Genomic DNA, 24,206 nt, shown 5'->3' with positions numbered 1-24,206 from the left:
ATAACACAACAGATTCTTATCACTAATTTTTGAAACTACGTACTGGTATGTTAGTAATTAAAACTAAAAGTTTGCCCACACCTATTAAGTGAAAAATCACACCAACATCAAGAATAAGGGTAGGAGTATTATTCAATCAATTCCTTAGAATAATCCAACTCATAACCTACTTTCACATGTTTTCAGGTGCAAGGTGAACCTATATATTAACCAATTCAGTTATTGCATGTATACCTCTGTGGTTGAGATTGTCTAATAATATTGCAAAAAATTGATACCAATTTGCCAAAATGTAATTTACATGCTCCTCGGTCAGGAATGTAGAGGATATCTTGGCAAACTTCATCTCTGGAAACCGTGCTCTCCCTTTGCCTGGCTCCTTGTTGGTGAGCGCATTTCGAGCCGAGTACATTACACCTGTGCAAGAAGAAGGCGGCGGACAAGCTACGTGCGAATTGATGTGCTCCATTACATTTTGCTTTATGAAACAATGTACATACACACTCACATACGCACGCATACTAAACCATATGAATACACACATGCCACCCTACCCCTATGAGTACGTCCGGGTATAGAATACCAAAGGAAGAGGACATAACCATCATCCCCTGAACCGCTGTCGGACCTGTCCGACCATCTGCTCCACTAGAGGCACCCAACCAAACGTCAAATGGCAAAGTAACCCCCTCCCTAGGACCCGATCGGCGAACGGACCCCTAACCCTCACCACTTGACGGCTGACCAGTCGGGGGAGTAGGGCCCGCAAAAGATGAGGGGCACGACCATCCAACCTCTCCGACCACAACGGAGGAGGGTCCACCTCCCAATGAACCCTTGCCAGGTCAAATCGCCCGTATGACCACATCCCACCACAGGAGACCAACATCACCGTTGAAGGCTGCCCACGTGCCTTTATGCAAGCCATCACAAGTTGATGGGACAAGGTGGGGCTTAGCCCTAGTTGACATAGGCTCCTAGGCTGAATATTAGTGACGGCTATCAGAGTCACTAAATTAGTGACAGTATATTAGGCTCCTAATAATACATAAAGTATATTAGTCACTAAATTAGCCCGGGTTGACATAGGCTCCTACGTCAGAATAGTATATTAGTGACGGCTACAGAAGCTCATTGGTGGCGGTGAATTTGCGTGTCGCTAAATTTTCGTCACTGATGTGAACCACATCGGTGACACGTGAAAACCCGTCACTAACAATTTACAAAGGTGACAGCTGTAAATTATACACGTCACTAATGATACATAAAGGTGACAGCTAGAGAATTCGCACGTCACTAATGATACATAGAGGTGACAGCTAGAGAATTCGCACGTCACTAATGATACATAAACATGACGGCTAGAGAGTTCGCACATCACTAAGCAAAGGTGACAGCTATCAGAGTCACGCGTCACTGATGATAAAAAAGATGACAGCTTTAAAGTTTACCCATCACTACTATCCATTATCGGTGACAGGTTTACCCAACACCCGTCACTGATGATGAGTAGAAAAAAAAAGACAGGAGGCATCCATTGCCCATTTACATTCTGAAGTACAAAATCAACAAGCATTACAATTTTTCTATAATCCCTAATCAAAACAATACTGTACAGAGCATTTGCTATCCACATGAACAAGCATTTTCCATCCACATGAAAGAAGTACAACACCATATAACAGATAACACTACCAATGTCTAAGATCCTAAGCCAGCTTGCTGCTCTACTTGCAACCATATAACAGATAAGAACTACCAATGTCTATGATTCTTGCATCTGCACTTCTAAATCTTTAGCAGTTCTTGGCACAAACTGACGATCTGCTTCACATGAACACACCATTCACTCAGATTAGGTAGTAGTCAAAATAAAATGAAAAAAATCCCCACAATGCTCCTTTAGATTCTAGAAGTGCATTGTGGCTAAATATGCAGCGTCTTTTGCTGAGTAGAGCTTGTACCAGAAAATGTTCATAGACATTGATGCCAAAAAAGGTATAATTTACAAATGACAGCAGAGCATGGGCAAAGTAATGTGCCAACTACAACGGCAATTCCTAAAATCTCATCCTCGGAATCTGCATCACTAAAGAAAAGCCAAGACACTTACCCCAAAAAGCAAGCAACAACTTTGGTAGTTCACATGCTTTTATGCTTTTGGGCAAAGGGGATCCCTGACTCCCTGTTCCAACAAAACAATAAAACAATTTTATTAGAGTCATGTAAACTAGTAAGTAACACACAGCAAGCACATACCATTTCACTAAAATAAGCAGTAACAACTAGGAAAAAGAGTCATGTCACGTACCATTTTGATTTGCAGGAGGCAGACTTCTTGCCATGATCACCTTACTTCTTTTTTGACATCTTAGTGAAGCAATGCACATGTGCATGCAAACAAATGAATAAGAATATATTAATTTGGAAGATAATACATTAATTTAGTTACTACAACTCATCACTAAACAGCTTGTGAACTCATAACAATATTGTATGGTCTTCTCACCTGTTTGGGTATAGAATGCAGCGTTCCATCACTTATATTCTAATTAATTTAGAATGCAGCTTTCCATCACTTACATAGCAGTTGAGTAAAATATATTTGTGTGTTCATAAGACAAAAGGATGACTGTACATTAAGAAGATGACTCATCAACCAACTGTTTCAGAAAACAATCCAGTCAGTCTATTTATCTCTTGTCAGAAATTGTCTTAGCAAGACACAAGAACGATACTGCCAGAAACTAGTTAAGTTCTGAACGCACAAGATGAAATTGCCTACGTTGGTGGCTCAGGGAGTAGCAAAAAGCCTTCAACATCAGCTTGTACCGACTTCAAGTTTATATGCAGTTTTGAACCATGGATGAATACATTTCATGCATTATGACTCAGATCTAACCACTAGCAAATGTACCATCAATACAAATACTACACATCACGTGCCCGAGCAATAAGTCAAGCTTCTAGAATGTGTACCTCATCAACCAGTCCCTTCTCAAATTCTGCCCATGCCGTTGGATGTTTGCTTTCTAGTAGTTCCTTCTTGGACATTCTGCAAAAAGAGAAAAAGAGAAATCTGAGAATGTGATAATAAACACCAGCACAAAGACAGACAATCCAATGGGCTAGTGACTCAACCACAGTTTATCAGAGAAATAAAGCAGGCATAAGCAAAAGTTAATTCTAGTGCAGTTACAACATTAGAATCAGACCTACATCAACCTACTGAAGGGCCTCATATAAATTATGAGCTTTCAGGTTCATCGAAAGCTCAGTTCACTAATTCAGAAATAAATCTTATCTCAAATCTGCAAGGAGACATAAACAGCAGACATGAAGAGCCCAGCTTGCAGCGACCAGGCATTATTGTTTCATGGAAGAATCAACAAAGATCAGTGGCAAAACATATGCAGACTGAACATGTGCAAAACAATTGTATTATAGCAACCAGGATGCAAAAAGGGGACACCAGTTGAAATCAGATGTGAAACCTGTTTCTCTAAAGCTTCAATATGACATAAGAAAAGACAATTATCTTGACATAGCCATGATCTCAATTCCAAATCGGCATCATAGATAGCAGAAATAGTGGCATTAAATAAGCAATGTAATGTGCTACGAGACTTCTGATCACTAAAAAAGTTGCAACGCAAGCATTGAATGAATGCACTGTAAGAAACAGTCTACCTTTTACTCATAGCTTTTCACAACAAAAGAAAAGCAGAAATTAATATGGTAAAAGACAAATACAGAATGGAAATCTGCCTAACCAATTGTGCTTGCTCACTAGTTTCTTTGATATGCCATCACAGTGATATAGCTTGGCATCAGTTTATTTTGTCATATTGAAATGCTTCACAGCTTTAGCATATAAAAACTGGAAGGACTAGTGCCTCATCATGTCCAATAAGATGTGAGCAACTCCAAATTCTCTCTGGATACGTACCAATGTACCAAAGAGTTTCAGTAAGATGTGAGCTTTCTAATAAAACTCGTCCATAGTAGGGAACTATGAACAAGGGGCACACCTGACAGAAGATGTGAGTTTAACCTAACCAGTAAGCGCAAACATCCAACTTTCTGAAGCCACTACTACTAATTGAGAGCCATGTCCAAAGAAGAAAGGCATGAAGAAAATATAATCTGCAATGCCACAAAATGACTGAATCGAGAGGGATCAATTTAAAAAACATTGCTGTCGGTCACGGATAATCAGAAACACGGACCAATGTTTTCTTAATTGTTTCCCTCGAGATTAAATTCAGCATATAGTAAACAGGTAGCAGAACCAGAAACGAATATGCATATAACCAGGCATCCCTAATAATAAGTATCAATACCAACAGGTTATCAAACTTTGAAATACATCCTGGCTACATACCACATCACAAGGTTGGCCATCCCAGATGATTTGACACTGTCACACAGCAATCAGGTCAAACCCACGCAGCTCGTAGAGAGAGAGACTAAACCAAGGTAGATCTAGAAGAGAGGGGAAACGTAGGACTAAGAGAGTAGGCGGATCTTACACTTGCGGATGCGGGCGGCAGGGTAGCCGCAGGAGGAGTAGGTGCTCTTCTGGAGGTGGAAGCTCCGGCGGCCGCACCGGATGCGGATCGTGTGCGCCTTGTTCCGGCACTTGCCGAAGCTGCCCGTACCCTTCTCCCCTGTAAAATCACGGGTACCGCGACACGAAGCAGCATGTTAGCCATCGAGGGGAGCTCATTGTCGTGGGCGCAGGCCGTCGCGGGCGCGCGGGGTACCGCCGCAAGATGCTTGACTCGTCCGCGGCCTCTTCGAGTCTGCCAATGAGCTCTCGCTCCGCGACATCGTTGAGCATCCAGCATACTCCTCGCCACCCCCGCGGCGCCCCGCTCCTGCTCAGAGGCGCCGGTGGCCACCGCCTCCAGCGGCGGCGTTGGCGGCGCAGAGTCAGGGCGTGTTTGATTTCTGCGCTCTAGAAGGCCTGGGCGCCTGGCTCGTGGCTCGCCAGCCACAGCTAGGCTCAAGCCAGCAGTTGCTCTTGTTTGATTTAATTGTACCAAATGAGCCAGGCTATGTAGCGAATGTGTTTGATTTGCGTGTACCAGAGGTATGGGTACCTTGCATCCGGCAACATGTAGCCTTACCACCCATCCTTTCCCTGCTCTCGCCTGTGAGTCATTTCGTCGAACACATGCATGGCGACCAGCCAACCACCTCTGGGCCGGCGAAGCAGCACCTCAGCGCCGTGGAGACCCTCGTGTCTCGCTCCCGCCAGCCGCTGCGCACGCTCTCGCTCGTCGGTTGGCCACCGCGCTCGCCCGCCGTTCTCGCGCATCTCAACGCCGGAGCAGGGAGCCCGCCGCTCACCCGCCGCTCGAGGTCGACGACAGCACGACCGGTGTGCGGGTGCCCGCGCCTGGCCCACGGTGGACGAGTCCGGCGGCCTCGCTCAGGCCCACGCGGAGGTCGCCGTCGCCCGCGACAGAGCCTACTGCCGTGGGAGCCGGTCGCGGACGCTGAACGAATGAGGTCGGACGGGGACGCCGGTGGAGCAGGGGAGAGCGGCGCTTGGCCTGGGCGGTGGCGGGGGACGCGGCCAGCTTCGGGATGTCCATGGTGAGGAACACCGCGAGGGCCGCGGCCAAGGGTGAGACCGGCGCCGGCCTCGACGCCAGCGCCGCGGACCCCGCGGCGACGGCTTGGACCAGCCGTGCTCTGCTCCACCACGAGCGACGACGCGTCCTCGCCGCGCCGGACTGCGACAGGAGCGTCGAGCAAAACCCCGATCCACCGCCGCCCTGCTGCCAAGCCCTCGGCGCTGGCTCCTCCTCCTGGCGCGCCTGCCTGGGCTTCGTCGGTGTCGCCGGGCACGACGACGAGGAGGCGTCGAGGTACCGTGTTCAAGGGGGGCGGTGGGTGAGAGTGGAGGTAGCGCTATCCTCACCCGTGGGCCATGGCTTGCGCGAGCACGGGACGCGCTTGGCTCCAGAAAAACGGAAGTCAAGAGCGTCACACGGGAGCCAAGAGAGAGAAGGTTTTTTGGTTCGTTGGAGCCTGGTCGAGGAGCAGTGGAAGGAAATCAAACATCGGCTACCTGCATGTGGGGAGCTCGAGCCACTGAATTGGCCCATATCAAACACGCCCTCAAAGTCCGCCATGGGGAGCGGAGGGATTAGGGTTGAGAGGGAGGAGGGAGAGGCGGCGGCGGCGCAGAGGGCGTGCGGCGCTTGAGGGAGGCCGAGAGAGGAGGGGCGTGGGGCTGTTTTGGGCAGGGTGAAAGGCCGTGGTGGCCCAGGCCCAAATTGTCCACATAATTTCTATTCTTAGCGTCTTTTTTATTTTTATATTTTTCAAAAAAAAATTACAGAAATATATTTTTGGTTTTAGATTTCACAGTTCTATACCCCCCGCCCGGCAGGGGGGGCGGTAGGGACCTATATGTAAATAAAAATATTTTTTTGCGCAGAGGTCCTTGGCGGGTGCCTGCTGCCCCCCTGACGGGCGGCAGGCCCCCTGCCGCCAAGTGGTGGGGCGGCAGGGGGCCTGCCGCCCGGCAGGGGGGGCGGCAGGCTCCCACCCCAAATATAAAACTACGCCCCTTCCCTCTGCGCCCTCATTTTCTGCCCACGAGATCCAGAGAGGGGAGAGGGAGAGAGGAGGGGTGAGGGAGGTAATTACACCGGCGAAGCCCTGCCGGATTTTGGATCCGAACCGCAGGTAACCAATATTTCTCAACTTTGTCATTCCAGAATTTTTGTATGTTTAATTTTATGATTAGTATTTTTTATTATTGTAAGCACTTAGGGTTCGGATTAGTGGTTATAATTGAAGCCATAGTATATTTGTAGATATTATATTAATTAAAATGAAGTCTTTGCATGGCCAGATATGTCGAGCAAAGTGGCGTTTCAAGTTCATTACGGTGACTTCTATAGAATTACTCATGATTCCTATGGAGTAAATCTATCAGCATTGGAAAGAAGACAGTGCAGTCTAGATAAACCCCTAGATAGGAGTTTTGAGTCCATACGGAAATGTCTTCACAGGATGTTCAATGTGAATCCAAAGACTCATTTGCTTACGGTTCATACCTTGACTTCCTGGGAAACTAATGGGGATTTCTGGGAGTTAACGCATATAAGTAGTACGGAAGAATGGCAACATTACATGCACGCAGCTCTTGAAAGTGGGTGGCATCTCGCAATGGTAATTCAGATTCACTAGAAGACCGGTGATTTAGGTGAAGGGTCAACACATACAACATCTGACTGCAATGAAGAGATGGAAGAGGATAAAGAAGAAGAGAACATGCAAGCTCCAGAACCAGAACCACAAGGTTTAGCAGATGAAGGCGAGTGGATACCTGAAATTGTGGAGGACATGGAGAAAGAAGATCAGGATGCACAAATAATAGAGCAATGTGGGGACTCATCGGACGATGAGGACGATGAGCGCTTCCCAGTGCTAGGTGAATGGCGTGAAGAGGGTTTTGGTAATCCAGTGGTACAAGATATTAGATGTCCGGAGTTTGAATACAGAGTGAATGAGGTCATACAAGGGGCAAAGTATCATACCATTGAGGATGTGAAGGATGCTGTGAAGCTCTGGGCTGTATCTCTGAGGAAGGAATTCAGAGTACTGAAGTCTAGCAGCAAAGAATACGAGATGAGATGTGCAGATAGAGACTGTACATGGCGAGTGCATGCATACAAGGGAAAGTTCAAGACACACTGGGAATGTTCAATTGTTACACCACATACTTGTAGATTGACAGGTGTTGTGGGACATCATCGTAATATCACATCAACTTTCGTGGCTAAGAAGATCACTACAAGAAATATGAGTATCCGTGACGAAAATCTAAATGACGAAAAACAAAAATGTCATAGAATAGCTGCCATTCTGTGACGATTTAAGCAATATCGTCACTAATCTAAGGTAGACGAGTACCTTAATGACGAACATGAATTTTCGTCACAAAAGATGCAACAATCAATGACGATATGACAAATTTGTCATCAAATATCAAGTAGTTAGTGACGTTTTTGTTTCATGATAAATGTAGGTTCGTCACTAAATACCAAACATCATAAACTTATTCTTCATTTAGCCTTCTAGGGAGAGTACACCTTTGAAGTCCTAGTCTTCCCTCTCAATATGATTAAGAGCTAACATTACTTCTTCACACTAAAATATAACAAAACCTTATTTCATATGTTTGCTTACATAAAAAAGACTATTAATAGTTTTACTCAATAATACTATTTTCAAAAGGACACACTTCTTTCATATGTGTGCGAGCAACGACGAGCAATAGCGGCTACTCTAGGATGGTAGGGATGGTTACGGTGCATGCATCTTTTTTAAGGTCCCAAAAAAGTTTTAAAAATGAAACGAAAGAGGTAATCCCATTTAGTGTTAACTGAGAGCGTACATTCATAGTTATCATATTGACTAGCAAGCTACATTGATACAAGGGCCCTGTTCGGAGAAATAGCAAGAGTTATTTTGAGGGCTAAAGTTTAACTCAAGAAAATAGCCTTTAAATGAAATAGCCCTCCTGTTTGGCTCCCTTTTGGCTATTCGGGGAGGGGGGCTAAAAAATAAACCATAGATCCAAACAGACCAAGGTGATTATTAGTTCAATTTTTTTATTAGTATTTTTCACTAGGTCTATTTGATAGAATCATTTAATTTGTTAGTAGTTCAATATTTTTGTGATACAAGGTGATTATTAGTTCAAATATTTTTTAATAGCAAAATTCTTAGGCAAAATATGAGTCCCATATTATTTTCAGATAAAAAAGCCAGACATACTACATTCGGCACCTAAAATTTTGGCGGCCAAACTTTTATTTTGAAAGTTTTGGCGGCCAACCTTTCGTCCGTCAGAACTGAAAATACCCCCGCTATCTCCTGCGCGCGCGCAGCCTTCAAAATTTGGAATCCAAGCGCTCCTGTCCACACGTTCCCTTCTTATCCCTTCGTCGCTCCCTCGTCTGTTCGCTCTCCCTCCTCAGTACCAAGAACCAAGCACCACACACCACCAGCACCAAGAACCAAGCGCCTGGCCTATTCCCCAAGTTCCATGCCTAGCGCCGCTGCGCCGGCGCACGCAGCGGGGTGATGCCCTCTGCCTGCCTCGTCGCTCTGGCCTCCATCACCGCGAGCCTCAGCCTGTTGCGCAGCACAGCATGCGAGCGGACTACGGCGAGGTGCGCACACTGCTTGCTGGGGCCATACGCAGCGGCAAGAATGGGTACACGGCCGGGCTCCCGGAGTACTCGCACGCCATGGCGGATGGCTACGTTGGGCGCAAGGAACGCCGCCGAGCAGGTGCTCAACTTCTCCCAATCCCCCCAATCCATTGCAACTAATTTCGATCTTTAATTTAGATCCAGTTTCTTTCTTGGCTCATGAGTCACGATATGCTCTCTCCCTGTGACAGGATTTGGAGTTCGGGTCATGTCCAATCCAAGCTGCCCTTGACTTTGTCCACGATTCAAGCACCGCCGGCAGCTTATAGGTAACAATCACTCCATTCGCCCCAAATCTCTATTGCTTCTTTCACTGAGATGCCATATGTGCGTGAGATGCCCCAAATCTTAGGAATTCATAGATGCATTTCCTTAATCTCCTCTCTGATGACTGAAAGAAATTTCACATATTAGTTAAAAGGCATCATTAATGTGACATGTCGTGAAGCTAGATGTTCTGTCAAGCCAATTGGCTTCCATTGATTTACTTCAGTTGAAGCTTATCTCATCTGAAAATCAATTTATGTGACTTCTATACAGCTTTTCATGTCCTTAATTAGAGTAGATATCTTTTTTTTTTCAAAGGAGCGGTGGATTGTGAAACCATGTTACAGCTATATTGTGGTTTCTTGTCTTTTCACGTATCTAAACAGGCAACTGATTCATGTTTGTGTGAGCAGGGAAAACCATGCAGAGTGTCGACATTCACATGGTCAACATCAGTGGTCAACCATGTTTGCGTTAGCTGCACACTGGAATCAACTACGGCAAACGATGATTGCGGCCACCATCTTTAGGATCATTTGTTCACACTGTCCTTTTTGTGTATATTTATTTGTATATGGTGGTGAATACTTGTGACCAAGTGCTGGTCTTGTATAAGTAAAAGAATTCTAGGATGATTGTCTAATATATATATTTATTCTTTTGAATGGTTTTCATTTGTCATCTACGTGTATTTGGATAACCTTTTATGACAATGTGGAGATATTTTCGTCACAGAATAGCTATGTATGCCGAGGATTTGTGATGCTTTGGCGATATTGGATGATAAAAAATATCGTCATAGAATGTATAAATTTAGTGATGATAATGTAATCGTCATAAAATACATTACATGATGTTATAGAAATTGTCATAAAGTATGTTTGAATGACGATAAGTGAATCGTCACAAACTAGTTCCATTCTATGACGATTTTGTGAAGAACGTCACCAATACTATTTTGTGACGGTCGTTCTGTGACGATTCTCATGACGCAGGCTAAATGTCACTATTAAGCTTCTATGACGAAAACCCATATTTTTTGTGACGATAATGGATCATCATGGATAGTCAAATCTCTTGTAGTGGATGTATGGGGTGATTCTTGACAAAATGGATTACGAGCCTGCATTGATAATTAGGAACATTGAACAGAATTTCCAGTATGTGATCAGCTATGCAAAGGCTTGGCGGGCTAAACAAAAAGTATTTGAGATGAGGTTTGGCACTTATGAAGCATCATATAACAACCTACCTCGTATGCTTGAAGCAATTGTGCACAGAAATCCTGGAAGTGCTTTTGATACATACAGTGTACCGATCTTGTCATGGGGGCCAAGCATTCTGCTGCGAGCTTTCTTATGCATTGGAGCATGTGTGAGGGCATTCATTTACTACCTTCCTGTTTTGTGTATTGACGGCACTTTCCTGACAGGGAAATATAAGGGAACAATATTGATGGCAATCGGAATTGATTGCAACAAGCAGATAGTTCCCATCGCCTTTGCCTTTGTTGAGAATGAGAACACAGAAAGCTGTTATGGTTTCTTGAACGTCTGAAGATTCACGTTGTTGCTGGAAGGCCTAATGTTTGCCTTATCAGTGATAGACATGCAGGTCTACTTGCAGCTATAAGACAGCTCCAAGAAGGTAGTCAATTTTCACCTCCTATATGGCCAGATGTTGTCAATAGGTGGTGTGTGAGGCATATGACTGCTAACTTTTATGAGCGGTTCAATAATAAGGATCTGATGAATTTGTTCAAGCGATTGTGCACTCAGAATCAGCAAAGGAAGTTCGATGCTTTGTGGGGTATAATTGATGACATGAGCGCTGAATTGCTTAAGAGCCAGGCCTCATCATCCAGCAGGAGACGTTCTACAGATTCATTAGTTGGACATGCTAAGCCATTTTCACAGTGGATTGATGGTGCGCCTAAAGAGAAGTGGTCACTTCTATATGACATAGATGGGAGACATTATGGGATCGAGACGACCAACCATACTGAATGTTACAATATGGTAATGCGTCGAGTTCGTGGATTTCCTCTTGTTGGCATTGTTGAGTTCATCATGTATGGATGTATAAGGTATTTTCGGGAGCGATACGCATCAGCCGTTCCCTTACTTAATGATCCAGGAGTATATTTTTGCAGAAGGGTCAATGAGTATCATAAATATAATCATTGCAATCAAACATAGCAAACATATAAGTATTGCAATTAAAGGTACAGGCGTCCCGTCACAATTTACATCACAATCTAAAACCGATGTCCATCATATGTTACAGATCATGTCATGAAATCATCTAAGTCGTCATCCCAGTTGACAGATGGTGGTGCTGTAGGTGGTGCAGCATTACTTGATGAACCTCTCGACTTTCCTTTTCTCTATTTTCTGGTTCTAGGTTCATGTACAGGGGGAGGAACATCAGGTGTTCGAGGCTATGATTTGGGGGGCACGAAGTCATCCATATCGTCATCCCAGTTAACACAACTAGGTGCTCGAGGTGGTGCAGCATGACTTGACGAACCTCCGGTCATCTGTTCTTGCGGAGGCCGAGAACTATCACCCGAAGATCTTTTCCACCTCCTTCGTCTAGTTTGCGGCATAACTCCACCGAAGATACATACCAATTTACGGAAATTTGATATCGATTTTTTAATCAACTCCGTGTCCTCGGGGTAATCCTAGCATATAATTACACAATAATTTTACTATTTCGTAAATATGGATTACAAATGACGGACGGGATTAGAACTGAATAAGAGTTACCTTAATATGTATCTCATACACCTCTGCCCGCATCCATATCTTACAAGTAGTTTGTAAGAATCCAATAACATAAGGATGATTCGCTAGTTCACATACCCTCATGTATATCTTCCGACGTTCTAGCAGGTGTTCCTTTAAATCTTGCATTGTAATACCTCGAAACAATGTCAAATCTTTAAACTCAACTAATTTGGACAACACCATCTCTATCGTACCATCCGCTAATGGATCCAACTTCTTACTGATTACAAGATGTGTCATGATCTCAAGAAATATACTAGATTTTTCTTCGGTCCATGAAAATCCAACAGAATTAGAGACAGCCATTGCCTTATGCTGCAATAACAATAAGATACTGTCATTCTAAGTTTACTATTCTATATTTCACTATCCAAAAACTAAATCTATTCTAATTCATAATTATTTTAGAAACAAGTCTATAATAGTTGAGAAATATTAGTTACCTGCGGTTTGGATCCAAAATCCGGCAGGGCTTCGCCGGTGGAATTACCTCCCTCACCCCTCCTCTCTCCCTCTCCCCTCTCTGGATCTCGTGGACAGAAAATGAGAGCGCAGAGGGAAGGGGCGGAGTTTTATATTTGGGGCGGGAGCCTGCCGCCCCCCTGCCGGAAATTTATTTTTATTTACATATAGGTTCCTACCGCCCCCCTGCCGGGCGGTAGGGGTATAGAACTGTAAAATCTAAAACCAAAAATATATTTCTGTAATTTTTTTTGAAAAATACAAAAATATAAAAGATGCTCTATTCTTTGCTACTGATAGATCTGAACAGCTCACATTGGTGACGCTGGTAAAAAAACTATGTCACTGTTGTGTTGTATTATTGGTGACGCGTCTAAAAGTTATCCGTCACCATTGAGTTTGTTCATGTAATTAGTGATGCGTAATAAGTAGACCCGTCTCCAATATTGGTGATAGAGATGGTGTCTTCAATGTATTGGTGATGTTCACAATATAAAGCCGTCACTAATCTTAAATTAGTGAGGTGTGAACTTTTCATGTCACTATTGATGGTGTCTCGTTTTTTCATTTTTTACGTAGCTCACCTTGTGTGTGCTCACTGCCCTCAGACTGAAGTTTTCATTTATTTGTGATTGCTTGTCATTTGGTATTTTACTGATCTCTAAGTTCTTAATTGGAAATTTTTATAGTTCCTCTAAAATTGTGCTAAAACGAAGGGTGATCTGTATTTTTGTATTTATTTCTTGAAAATGGAGACCATTAGTTCATGTAGTTGTTTTAATGCGGGCGCTCCACGTATCACACGATTGTTTCTAGACTAGGTTTGGAAAAAGTTGGCTCAAGATAGATCTGCTCGCATCATACTCGGTTAAAAAAAATAACTTTGCTCCACCATATTTTTTCTCCTTTTCGATTATGCAACCTTTGAACTATTAAAATTAAAAGATGTGACAAGTGATTGTTTTCCCAATATTTTGTTTTTTTCTTTTTGTATCATGCCACAGCTGGCCAAATTGATTTTTTTTGGAAAACATTGACTCAAAGCCTCAAGTGTGTTGGAAAGTTTGTATTTTATGATAATGTATGCGGTGTAGCTATACATACACTGTGTGCTGTCTCGTTGTCCTAGAGTGAAGGCCAGTGCAGATATCCAAGATCTCATGAAGAGCGAACGAGCCAGTGGCTCAGTGGTAGCGCTCACAGTGGCGAGGCTGCCCACCCAAGTTCGAACCCCGTCTATCCAAGATCGCATGGGGATTTAATTCCCAGAGGGGTAGTGGGGCTCGGGTGTGCGTGTGTGTGCGCGCGTGTGCGCGTGTGAGCCCTCCAGGCGCGTCCCAGACTTCTCGGTAGCCTACCTACGTTTCAGCGCGCGGTCGACGTGGATGCCCATATGAGTTCTTAAATAATCCCCCCGTGGTCCTGGGTGCTTTAAAAAAAATCTCATAAAGATCACAAGATCTTTGAGATAGCCAGATAGACCACCTTAGGGACTGTTTAGTTCCTAAAAAAGTTTGCATAGTACCCGTCATATCGAATCTTCAGATACATGCATGGAGCATTAAATGCAGTTAAAAAAAATAAATAATTACATAGTCTAACTGTTTCATACGAGATGAATCTAATTATGCTAGTTAATCTATAATTAGACATTAACTATCAAATAACAACAAAATGTGCTACACTATCAAAATTCAAATTTTTTCGCCATCTAAACACAGACTTATTGTCAGGACTGGGGTTTCCAAAAAAAATTGTCCAGGCCTGGTGCTTCCTTGTAGGACACTAGGATGAGGCGATGTGCCAATAGCCCAATAGCAATGCCACCAGCAGGATTACAATGCCCCCCTGAATCTCTCCGATCAGAGAGAGACCCTGGCTCCTGCTGAAGTGCTGAAGCGTACACTACTATGAAAACTATTTGTAGGGACGGGTAAAATTACATTTCTAAGCGGTGGATGCTGCATCCACCCCTACTTTTCGCAGCTAAAAATAGCTGTTTGTAGGGGCTGTACGTTATCTGCTTCTAAAAATACATTTCTAGTGACGAGTGACCCCTCACCTATCCCTCCAAATATATTTTTAGAGACGGATAACGTCCCCACTCATCCCTAAAAAATTAATTTATAGGGGCACATAAGGGTCACTCGCCCCTACAAACTGATTTAAAAAATAAAAAAACCGCCGCTCCACGGCTGCTCCTCGCCGGTGCCATCGCCGCCTCCCGAGGCTGCCGCAGCAGTACGACGTGCTCCTCGAGAACTGCCACCCAGATAAAGAGGTGCGGGCCTCATTGCGCCGCCGTTCTCGAGGGCTCCCCCGAGGCCGAGGATGACGCGGTCGACCTCCTCGACGAGCTCGACAAGGAGGCCACCTGCGCCGTCGCCCCAAGCCGCAGGAGGTTGGGCCCGCTGGCCACCGCGCCCATGCGGCCCCGCCCACCGGCCACCTGCGCGGCCGCCCCAAGCCGCAGGAGGGCTAGCTCGGCGAGCAGCTAGCGCTCAAGTTGCCGCATGTGCAGGATGTACTCGATGGCGCTCGAGCTGTTGCATCTGCAGAATAGACTCGATGCCGTCCCTGAGGATGCACACTTCGGTCAGATGACGATGAACATCCGAACAACAAAGGAAGGTCTCGCTATAGCATCTGATTAACCGATGCTATAGTGTCAGAACTTTCGGTGACACTTGATCTTCATATAGCCGTTGTTCTTGCTGATGTCATTGCTCCGACGCTATAATCCGGTGGGCATCGGTTCTTCCGGTGCTGAAGGGCTGGCTGCATCACGCTTGACATTGTCTCCGGAACATAGTACATTGATTGCACCAATGCTTGACTTGACAGTGTCGGTTCAACCGGTGCTACACTCTTTCTTCACTTGATCTCCAGAGGCGCTCAGCCTTGCACCAAAACCAGGGCGTCGGTTATTTCGGCAACCATCGGATGCACCGATGCTTGGGCATCGGTTCTTCCGGTGCTATTGGTTTCTGCAGAACTCGTCCAATTCAGCGTTTCTTTGAGTTCTTTCTTCGTGTTTTGCTTTGTATGGCCTTTTTACTTCATCCCTGTGATCTAGAAACGTTCACTCAACAAAAATATTAGTCTCATTGATTGCGTTGTCATTCGATCACCAAAATCACTCGAAATGGCATTAATGGTGCCATGTTCATTACAATCTCCCACTTTTTGGTGATTGATGACAACACAATCAAAGCAAGCATAAAATTTTCAAAAATTGACAATTTGAACTACTTACACTTGCTTGGATGCTTACCATCATCCAATGACGGTTTGGCCTCCCCCTAAAACATGATTTTCCCTTTGATTCTCCCCCTATCTTGCTACTCCTTCCTCATAAGTTGACTTGATTCACTTAGGCATTTCTCCCCCTTTGGGATATACTTCTCCTCCTTGAGAAAATACCTTGCTTTGATCCATATTTCTCTCCCTCTGGAATCAAATCACCTAAAAAGTCTTGCACTTAAAAGGTCTTGCAAAACAATATAGCTCAAGAGAAGATTAGTAGCCTAAGGAGTTAGTTCCATGACTTATGATCCAATTGTATGATATCAATGAAGATACCAATTAAAAATTTTACTACGTTGGATTAAAAAATCACGAAACTAGCATGACATGGGCTAAACTTCCCGCAAAGTGTGTACATAACATGATAATGTGAAAATCAAGTGCACAACTTGATGTTTAAACAAGGAAGGTTAGGCCATATCATGCATGGAAGTAGCTCTAAAATAATAAGGAGTTGATAATGAACCCAATTGAATGAGTTTAGAACCTTGCATACCTCTAGGGAAACTTTGTTTACCTTGTATGTACCAATTGAGAGTGACTTGCAACAATTGAAGTCTTTGAAAGATGAGTACTTAGTATATCAAGGTTAAGCAAATGTATGAGCACATAGCCTATAAACTTAGATATGAGCATTTAGGTTCAATAGAGCATGGCTCAATATGCATGAAGCACAATTTATCTAATCACTCTTATAGAGTTGTTTGTTCACATTGAGCGTGAATAACATTCTCTTAGAGTGTTGACTCCGTCGTGAGACTACAAAAGGTAAGCTTGCAAACATGTTAGTCTCAAAATCACAAATCATATGATGAACTCCCCCTAAAAGTGTGTATTTAGTTTTTGAATCACCAAGCAATTGTATGCACATTGATTTTGACACAATTGGGAAGTTTACCCTATAGCTTGTATTCATGGTACACATATAAAATACATACCTCATGAAATCCATGTACCATGAAGGGTAACCTTGTGTAGCTTTCTACACACTTATCGAACCATATAGGTTGCTTATAGGTTCGAATCATGACACAAGCAACCTACCATATATAACACTAGGAGATGCAATGCATGCAAACATCCTAACAAAGGCAATGGAGTTACATGATGCTTGAATTGAAATCTAACTACCATTATCTTATGGGGGACTTGGGCAACAAATGTCCAAATTGTGAGCTTAGCTTGTTTTGGCTTGAACCTTCACTTCAACTTGTAAGCTAAGCCTCCAAATCCCCCGTAGCCATTCTTGGGCTTCAAGTCTCTTTTGGAACCCACACCATTTGAGGCCCCTTCATGTTGGTGATGATGTCCTTGGGCACCCAAATGGAGTGGTTCCAACTCTTTTTCTTCTTTCCAACCTTGTGAGCAACCACCATGCCATTGATTTTCTTTTTTATCACATAGGAGGTGCTATTACTTTGTTCCTCCGATTGGGCTTGATGTAGATGAGAGAACTCTTAATTGTGAGCTTCTTCTTGTTCTTCTCATCCGGAAGCTTCTTCCTTTGTTGAGGACACTTGTTGGACTTGTGGCCTTCTTTGTGACAGTTTGAGCAAGCCACGGTGGACTCCTTCTCAAACTTCTTCACCATGTCTTCACGGTTATCTTGAGAAGGTTGGACATTGCTCTCTATGCCTTTGCCCTTCAATCTATACAAATCCTTCATGAGCCTTTCCACTTCTTACTTGATCTCATCATTCTCCTTGGCAATGAGATCATCACATGATTCTACAACAACATTCTCATAGCATTTCTCATTGCAACAGTTAGAGCAAGATTCATCAATTAAGTCAATGCAAAAAGTTGAAGCATTTATCTTAGAAATTGGAATTGCACAAGGGATAGTTTGCTTCATTTTCAAAAAGTCATTAGTATCATTAATGCTCTCAAATTTTAATTTGAGTTTTTCATGCTCTTTGCTAAGCAATTTGAATTTGCACAACAAATTTTCATAATTTGTAGCAAGAGAAGCATTTAGATCATTGAGAGCATTAAGGTTTTTGATTTCCTTTGATTGTTTCTTAATAATTTTTTGGTGCTCATAAACTAAGTGAAGAAGTTCATCAATTGAAGGAGAGTCGGAGTCATCATCACTTACATCGCTATCCATATCTTTTGCCAGAAAACAAGTGAATTTCTTGCTTGATTCATCACTTGAACTTGTACTTGATTCTTCACCACCGCTTACCCATTCACCAAATATGGCATATGATTCATGCTTGGGCTTCTTCTCTTTTTTTTGTTTGTTCTTCTTCAACTTCTTCTCAACCTTCATGAGTTCATGGTGAGGCCCATCTTTGAGGAAGACCATATATCCCATTGAATTGATTTCCTTCAAGCATCTATTCATCTTCTTCACTTGCTTGTAGAGGTTGGGGTTCATTGGCTATTTTTCATCATTTGAGGAGTTTCTTGCATCCTCTTCTTCCTCATGACTTGAGCTACCTTTGATGTCCATCTTCTTCAACTTCTTGAGTTGTTTGCATGCAAGTGCGCTATGCGTTGGTGAAGAAGATGGCACCTTGACCTTGATGTCATTTCGTAGCTCATGGGCTATCACCTTGTTGAGGATTTAATTTGGTGTCAAAGTGTTGAGATCTTTCTCATATAGAATTGTGGTCACCAAATCATAGTCCGGCCTTCGGAGTGAGTGAATGATCTTGTGAATGAGTTCCAAATCTTCAATTTGCTTCAAATCTAGGAAATTAATCTCATTCACAAGAGTGTTCAATCGTGAGTACATGGATTCGACATTCTCATCATCAAGTTGCTTAAAACTATTAAGCTTATCAATGAGAACATGATATCTTGCATTGGCAACATCTTCCGTACCCTCATGGTTCTCAATGATAGTCTTCCATAGCTCTTTCGTATTTTCACAAGAATAAACACGATTGAACACATTATCACAAAGAGAAGACAAGATTATGTATTTAACGGTGACATCATGTTGCTTCTCTTGAAGACCATTATTTTTTACCCCTTCACTCACAACTCTCTAAATGTTTAGTCCCGTCGCTTGGAGATGGGCTTGCATTAAAATCTTCCATCGTTGGAAGCCCGTGCCGTCGAACCGTAGAGCGGGTCTAAAAGGATCCATCATTTCCCTCTGAGAGCTAACTCAATAGGCGGTGAAGCCTACCGATCTAATGAGCCGGTAAACACAAATTTGTCAATGGAATTGGCTTTCTTTGTGAGAGAAGTGAGTCCCGGCTCTGATACCAATTGAAAGCGATCTGGTGCTCTAGCCTAAGAGGGGGAGGGGGTGAATTAGGCACTCTAAAAACCTTAACATATGGCTCCAACTAGTTTGCACAAAACTTAAAGTAAAATAAACTATCTAGATGTGCAACTACGGTTCACCTTAGTGTGAAACCCTCATCCCAAAAGAGTTTTGCAACCTATAGCCAATTTTAGCAAAATACTACACTAAGAAAATAAAAGCACACAAGTTACAATGCGGAAGTTTAAAGAGAGGGATGAGAGGAAGCGAACTCTCGACATTAATATTGAAGGCTAAAGTTCAAACTAGCTACATAATCAAGTTCAAACTAGCTACAGTATATAGTAATGTATATAATAGACATTAATAACAAAGAACATAAGTTACGATATCAATTCAAAGTAATCAAGCAATACATAGAAAATATGGATAGAAAATGAAAACCATAAATAACTCTTTACTTATTCACAATGACTCGGTCTCGTATTGTTGTTTCTGATCTTTGGACCATGGATGTGTGCCTCTATGCAAAAGAAAGGAGTGTCTACGGGGTAGCAGGCCAGCAGGCACAACAAGGGTGAGCAGATCTTCCCGCTGGTGTACTGGTTTCTTCCCAGCCTTCCAGTGTGGATGCACATGGCGCATCGGGGTTAAGAGGGGATGATCTCAAAACCCTAGATGGAGTTGAGGTGTGGCTGCATACCTATTCGATGATCCTCCGAGTCCGAAGAACTCCTGATCGACGGTGGTGTGGGCTTGTACTGCATTTGAACGAACACCAACAGCGGCGGGGCCTTTATCACTGGAGTCGCCATCATCCATGGCGGCGGCGGTAGGGGAAGTCGCCATCGCGCACAGGAGAGGGAGGGCTGGTCGGGCAACACGAACAGACTTGTGTATGTGCTTCTCGTAGTCTCCTAGATTGGTTAGGAAGTAGCGTTAATTAGGGGTAGTGGGTCCGCACATTTTTTGGATTGTGGATGGGTTTCCTTGAGGGAAAATATTGGCGGGGTTTCCAAATAATAAAATATTTGGAGGCAATTGTTTGCGGCAAAACTGGCCGGCTGCTGTATACACTTCGTTGGAATCGTATACCCAGTGACAAGTGGGCCAACTAATTTTGATGCACGTTGTGCCAACTAATTTTCGTTGGAATCGTATACCCAGTGACAAGTGGAATCCGGCTAGGATTTTTGACTAGCAGTTTTTTCATTTTTGAATGTATTTTTCTCCTATGGCACGGTCTTTCTTATAATCAAAATAGGTGGACGCTCGTGGGGCTAGGTGCTGACACCGAAGCCCCATCACCAGGCTACCCGGTCAGAGTACGGTGGCGCCTGCAACGGCCGAGTTCATGGTCGGCAGCTCAGGTTGAGTGCGGCGATACCGAGCGGTGGCTGAGTTCACATTTGGCAGCTCAGGTCGAGTGTGGTGCCTCCGGCAACCAAAGCACGCTGGGTCGAGCGTGGCGGTGCTGGCAACCAGCCGCCGAGTACGCTGGCCGAGTTCATGTTTGGCGGCGTAGGTCGAGCGCAGTGGTGCCGACAACCAGCTGCCGAGTACAGTAGCCGAGTTCACACTTGGCGGCTCGAATCGAGTGCGGCGCCACCGGCAACCAAAGCACGCTGTCCGAGTTCACGCTGCTAGCGTAGGTCGAGCGCGGTGGTGCCGATAACCACCTACCAAGCACAATAGCCGAGTTCACACTTGGCGGCTCAAGTCAAGTGCGGCGTCACCGAAAACCACAGCACGCTGACCGAGTTCACGCTCAGCGGCGCGGGTCGTGCGTGGTGGTGGTGTTGGCAACCAGCTGTCGAGCAGGATGGTCGAGTTCACTCTCGGCTTGGTAAATAGCGCTAAGGGTCTCACCTTTGTAAAATTCTTGTGCAGCTTGAGTGTTAGTCCCATGTGTCTTAAGGCTGATGGTCACTGCTCGAGTCCCCTGGCACACTTTTTTTCAATGGCATATTTTGCTTGTATGGCGTGATGCTTGGATGGGTTGGGTGAGAGGCATTTTGCATGGCGCTGTGTTGGGTTCCGATTGCATCACGCTCGCTGGGTTGGGTGTCGGCTCGTCCAGTCGCGCGCGCGTGGGGGAATGCATTTCTCCCGCTCACGCTGAGCCGCTGCCAAGTCGTGCAAAATCACGCAAAATCCTTTCTGCCAAGTCGTAGTCTTCGTGAAGAAGACCGCAACATGCACAAGTGCGAGCGTGGCGTCGAGCTTGGAAGCAGGCTTCTCCGAAGACGCCGCCGGCGTGGAACGCTGCAGCGAGGACATGTGGACTCGACGGAGTCCGGCAGTACCTCAATGGAGTCCGGCACCATCTCGATAGAGTCGGGTAGCACCTCGATTGAGTCCGGCGCGCAGGACATCGATGGAGTCCGGTGCCATCTTCGAGATCAGGGGAGGCTAGCGTGCTGTGGGAGTTGAAGGGAGGCGGGCAGCAAGGAAGCGAGAAACGAGGTGACGAGAGTTATTGCCAATTGAAGCTGAGTCGTTGGTAAGCGGAGCAATCGCATCCATCACCCCGATGTTGAGTTTACAGTTGCTCGTAAGTTTCCTTCCACCCGGTCGATTTTTTCCACCACAGCACATGGTGGGCCCCACTGTGCTAACATATCTTCTCTCCTGCAGCGCATATCCCACTCACGTGATCCCCCCTCCTTCTCACCCGCTCCCTTCATCCTCTATCTCCTTTTCTCTTTCTCCTTCTCGATCCAGGCGAGGCGAGCGCTGGAGCCGGCGGCGCTCCCTGGCGAGCGACGCGGTGGCGGCGCTGGGGAGCTCTGCGCCCCTAGGCGAGCGGCGCGGCGGCAGCGCCGGGGAGCGAGTGGCACGGCGAGCTCCGCCCCTATGGTGAGCAGGCAGCGGCGGCGGCCCGACGGGAGCGCTGGGGAAGCGGCGCGGTGGGGAGGCGCGGCGGGCCGGCGACGGAGGTGGCGGCGAGGAGCGGAGGCGGCGCAGCAAGCTGGTGGCGGGGAGGAGGCGCCGCCGCCGGGTTGTTTTTTTGTTTTTTCTTTATTTTTTATAATCTGAATAAAAAAATTTCTACCTCAATTTTTTATGTAATTTTTTTCAATTGATTTTTGCACAAATTTTTTCTCGTTAATCTTTTTCCTATATCTTCAGAATTTTTTCCATCTCTCTCAATTTTTTTTCTTGAAATTTTTTATCTGTCTAAAATTTTTCTTGAAATTTTATTCTCTCTCTAAAATTCCCCTTGAAATTTTTTCTATCTCTCCGAAAATGTTTTCTCAATTTTTTTTCTAAACCTTTTTTTATCACAAAACGACAAAAACTTACTAAAAAAGGAAAAAAATCTGTCGGAAGATCGACTGTAAGGAGCCGTCCTTACGGTCGACGTAAACTAGAAGGACCCGCCTGGCACGCGCCGCGAGTTAATATTTCCTAAAAAGGAAACAACATATTTTCAAAAAGGGAAAGAAAAGTATGTCCGAGAATCGACCGTACCAATCTGGAGGTTACGGTCGACCGCAAATTAGCAGGACCCATCCATCACCCCGCGGGCGAGCGACTACAGATTTTGTGAAAACGGGGCTAGAGCCCACAACCACAACTAATATGAGTACGGAGGGAGTATTACAAGAACAACTGTTCCAGGATACTAGAAAGAGCCGTGGTTTAGGCCAGCTGGTTACGGTGCTTGGCTCCCACCTTCGTGACCTATGTTTCAAATAATGCGGTAGCGGGTTTTTTTTTCATTTTTTTTACATATTTTCTCCTATATCTACCCCGGCGTGCAGACAATCCAGAAAGTGCAGTATTGGTTCTTCTTTGGAAGTCTAATATTACAGCATGCATATGGAATCAAAGAAACACTCAAATGTTGAGAGGGACTGGGGCTCTCCAATTATTACAGGTTCACCGAAAGAATAATATTTTCGTAAAAAAACATTAAAAATTATAAATATCGCGAGCTCAAGAACTCTACTTGCGCCTGCATCATCCTAGAGGCCCAGCGCCGCCCGGCAGCCGTGGACGATTTATGTGATCTTTAGACTTGATGGCTCTAGTTAAAAACCTATTATATGTGTTTTTATTATTATTTAGACTTTTTTAGTTTTTCCCAATATATAAGGGTTGCTCTACAACCATAGCATTTGCAATGATTTATTTTGTCTTTGCTATACGTACAACTCTTTGCAACACAAACCTATTATATACAACACAACATATTCCTTGTAAAAGGGCCGTGCTATCGCAACCACCTACTAAAGCGTTGTAAATGATATTTTTTCGTTGCCATATGTGCACCACTTTTGCAACGCAAAATACTATTACATTCAAACCATCATATTCGTTGTAACATAAAACGTGCTATCACAACCAACATCTCAAGCGTTGCAGTATCATCTCAGTATTGCAACACCAATAAAATTGTCTGCAACGAAAATCATATCGTAGCAACAAGGACCACTTATTGCAACCGGAGTACATCTGGTTGCGACAACACTTCTCCCAATGATCTTCAGACATTAGGCCACGAAACAATTTTGCGTAGTAAAAATCCCATCTATCGCAACCAAAAGCGCAAACGGTGGCGATAACACCCCCCCTATTCCAACCAAATCGTAGCGTTGCCAAAAAAAAAAAGCGTGGCATTAGGGTCAAAATTTAGTAGTGAGACCAAGAAGGTGTTGCGCAAGAAGAAGAAGACGTCATCGCCCGCTACTACTTCTCCAAGTACGGACGAAATGACCTCAACCTGATCAGGTATGGGGAAAGACCCTGCTTTTCAGACCCTAAACCAAGAGCTAGCTTGGGGAAGGTTCCCTACCCTAAGTCAACTGTATCCCTTTAGTTTCTTTTTGAATAAATTTGATAAAAACTTTCAAAAAAAATATTTACCGCTTTATTTCTCTTTTATCATGCGCGGTAAGAATGTTT

General features: G+C 44.4%; 2 long non-coding RNA genes across 2 annotated transcripts; one reads left to right on the top strand and one right to left on the bottom strand.

Moving 5' to 3' along the window:
- Positions 1-1,558: 1,558 nt before the first annotated feature.
- Positions 1,559-5,931, bottom strand: LOC120640588. The gene is made up of 5 exons (XR_005661883.1): positions 4,533-5,931; positions 2,980-3,055; positions 2,312-2,370; positions 2,114-2,185; positions 1,559-1,824 (listed from the first exon to the last, which is right to left on the bottom strand). It is a non-coding gene; the product is annotated as an uncharacterized LOC120640588 (long non-coding RNA).
- A 3,065-nt stretch (positions 5,932-8,996) lies between these two features.
- On the top strand, positions 8,997-10,225 carry LOC120640587. Its single transcript, XR_005661882.1, has 3 exons — positions 8,997-9,324; positions 9,437-9,514; positions 9,926-10,225. It is a non-coding gene; the product is annotated as an uncharacterized LOC120640587 (long non-coding RNA).
- The last annotated feature ends 13,981 nt before the right edge of the window (positions 10,226-24,206 follow it).

The sequence above is a fragment of the Panicum virgatum genome, chromosome 7K (assembly GCF_016808335.1).
Source record: "Panicum virgatum strain AP13 chromosome 7K, P.virgatum_v5, whole genome shotgun sequence".
NCBI classification, from domain to species: domain Eukaryota; kingdom Viridiplantae; phylum Streptophyta; class Magnoliopsida; order Poales; family Poaceae; genus Panicum; species Panicum virgatum.
This window is presented reverse-complemented; position numbering and strand designations above follow the sequence as displayed.